Source organism: Littorina saxatilis, linkage group LG8 (assembly GCF_037325665.1).
Source record: "Littorina saxatilis isolate snail1 linkage group LG8, US_GU_Lsax_2.0, whole genome shotgun sequence".
In the NCBI taxonomy this organism is placed as follows: domain Eukaryota; kingdom Metazoa; phylum Mollusca; class Gastropoda; order Littorinimorpha; family Littorinidae; genus Littorina; species Littorina saxatilis.
In genome coordinates this window covers 40,760,717-40,763,216 of record NC_090252.1, presented here as the reverse complement: position 1 = coordinate 40,763,216, position 2,500 = coordinate 40,760,717, and the positions used below count along the sequence as shown (strand labels likewise).

At 42.2% G+C, this 2,500-nt stretch overlaps 1 protein-coding gene and 1 long non-coding RNA gene across 2 annotated transcripts in view; one reads left to right on the top strand and one right to left on the bottom strand.

Annotated features, from left to right (window-relative positions):
• LOC138973551 (uncharacterized) overlaps positions 1-2,500 on the top strand; it is a 495,333-nt gene that overhangs the window by 98,575 nt on the left and 394,258 nt on the right. The gene's annotated exons all lie outside the window — the stretch shown is intronic.
• LOC138973545 (uncharacterized) overlaps positions 1-2,500 on the bottom strand; it is a gene marked incomplete in the record, with an annotated part of 147,938 nt that overhangs the window by 104,495 nt on the left and 40,943 nt on the right.

Sequence of the window (2,500 nt, the reverse complement as noted above, 5' to 3'; positions counted from 1 at the left end):
ACCCTTTTGTCAATCGTGGGATCTTTAACGTGCACACCCCAATATAGTGTACACGAAGGGACCTCGGTTTTTCGTCTCATCCGAAAGACTAGCACTTGAACGCGCGAGTGTGTGCGCGCGCGTGGGTGCGTGTGTGTGTGTGTGTGCGTGTGTGTGTGTGTGCGACCAAAACAGAACAAATAATGACGCGTTTGAGCTCATTGTTATCTATGTTTGCAGATAATTGTTTTGAATTTGCATTCAATAGGTGTTGAATTTATATTCGTCATGTTAGATTCCTGGCAGACCCCGTCAGCAAGGACGTTTGTCAAATCTTTCAATCGTAATCTATAGAACTGAGAATGTCGTCTTTGACACTCTTGTTTGTGTTACTAAGCTTGCTTTCGTATTCAGGGGTTGTCAGGCACGTGAGCAAAAGCCCACTGAACCCGATCAAAGTCACGGTTAATATCTTCGAGAGGTAGTTTTTGTCAAAATCAGTTTCAGTGTGTTCTTTTTTTCTTTATGTCTTTCTCTCTTTCTTTTCATTTCTGGGTACACTGCCAGCAAAGTGTATAGTTACTTGAATTATCGTTGGCTGAGGTCCTATGGTCCGATTCTTTGTCTAATTGCCGTATTACAGTATCCAGGACTTGCCCGCATGTTGTCAAATCACGCCTTTATCTTTTTGCAGTTTGTAAAAGGTTTTATGACAGCGTGCCAGAACAATTGTTTATGCTGTCCTATATTTGCTATGTTTAAATATTGTTCAAAGAAGTACTGTTTCGATGTGAAGTCTCATCACAGTGCCGCGCTTGCGTCACCATAATTGTATTCACGAATGATTCTCTACAATGCGCCATGTATCAACCACAAACGTTGTCAACATTATAATGTAATCTATGCAACAAACGTGACATCATGAAATTACGCTGTGATAAGACACCCCCCCCTCTCTCTCTCTCTCTCTCTCTCTCTCTCTCTCTCTCTCTCTCTCTCTCTCTCTCTCTCTCTCTCTCTCTCTCTCTCTCTCTCTCTCTCTCTCTCTCTCTCTCTCTCTCTCTCTCTCTCTCTCATATCTACCTTCGCTACTCTACAGACTAAAAAAACAAAGATACGATTAAAAACAAGACAGTTGATTATTAAGCTTTGTGAGCCCGACCCCTTTTCTTACTTGTCATTTACATACGTTATGTTTACTATTTCTTTTGAGTTTGTTTGTTTGATGCTGTTTTTATCACCTCTGATTGAACTGTGTTGATCCAAAGGGCACTTCAGTTAAGAAACATTTGGCCTATTTGTTTAGTTTCAAATTTCTTATGTGAATATCACAGCGAAGAAACAGGATTAGGTCGGGTCGGGGATCAAGAGACGGGTATGGGGTATAAGTAGGGTGTGTGATTTGCTGTAGTGTGAATCATCGCTGAGTAGATCAGTAAATGTTTCCTTTGCGGTCATTCACAGAAGGGTATAGTGAAACCCCAGGCGTGTGCCAAAATGAAATAACACTTTGGGGGATTGCACTATGTAAGGTAAAGGGATGTGTAGACGAGTATTGTTAGATACGTTGGGGCAACTGAGGCCGCACTGACTTTGCCAATTCGGGAATCATGAGTGAAGGGATAGGCAGTCCCTGTCATGTAATTGCTACGTGCAAATATCCCTCTGCAATTACTGAGAAAAACAGCCCTTTTTAAAACTAATTCAAACTGCCTTTTCAATTGTGTGATGTTTACGTCACACCTGAGGAGGAGCGAGAGAGAGAGAGAGAGAGAGAGAGAGAGAGAGAGAGAGAGAGAGAGAGAGAGAGAGAGAGAGAGAGAGAGAGAGAGAGAGAGAGAGAGAGAGAGAGAGAGAGAGGTGTTTGCCAAGTAAAAAAGTCAGAGGAGTGGCCTTCGTGATTAGCATTCAAAGTAGCGAGACTGTTCTGCTTATACTCTCTTTCATTTTGTCTCTCTCTCTCTCTCTCTCTTTCTCTCTCTCTCTCTCTCGCTCTCTTTCTCTCTCTCTCTCTCTCTCCCTCCCTCTCTCTCTCTCTCCCTCTCTCTCTCTCTCTCTCTCTCGATCTCTCTCTCTCTCATTCTCTCTCTCTCACACACACACGCGCACACACACAAACAAACACACACACAAACACACACACACACAATCACACACACACACACACACACACACACACACACACACACACACACACAATCACACACACACATTTGTTTTAACGTGTCATTTTGTTTTTTTAACTGTTAATCCATTTAATATTTTTTGCTGATCAGCTCCGATTAACGTTTTAGATCGAAATCACGCTAGGTTAATTTGTGTACACTCTCACATTATCTTATTTGTAACTGTCGGCCAAGATGAACGAAAGACGTGTAGGGTTGGGAGCAATGTGGCGAATTAATCTTGCGTGAATCATCGCTGACTAGATCAGTAAGTGTTTTCTTAAAAACATACACAAAAGGCTACGTAAAACCACATGTACACGTGCCAACTATGCCTTTGTAGATGGCACAACGAA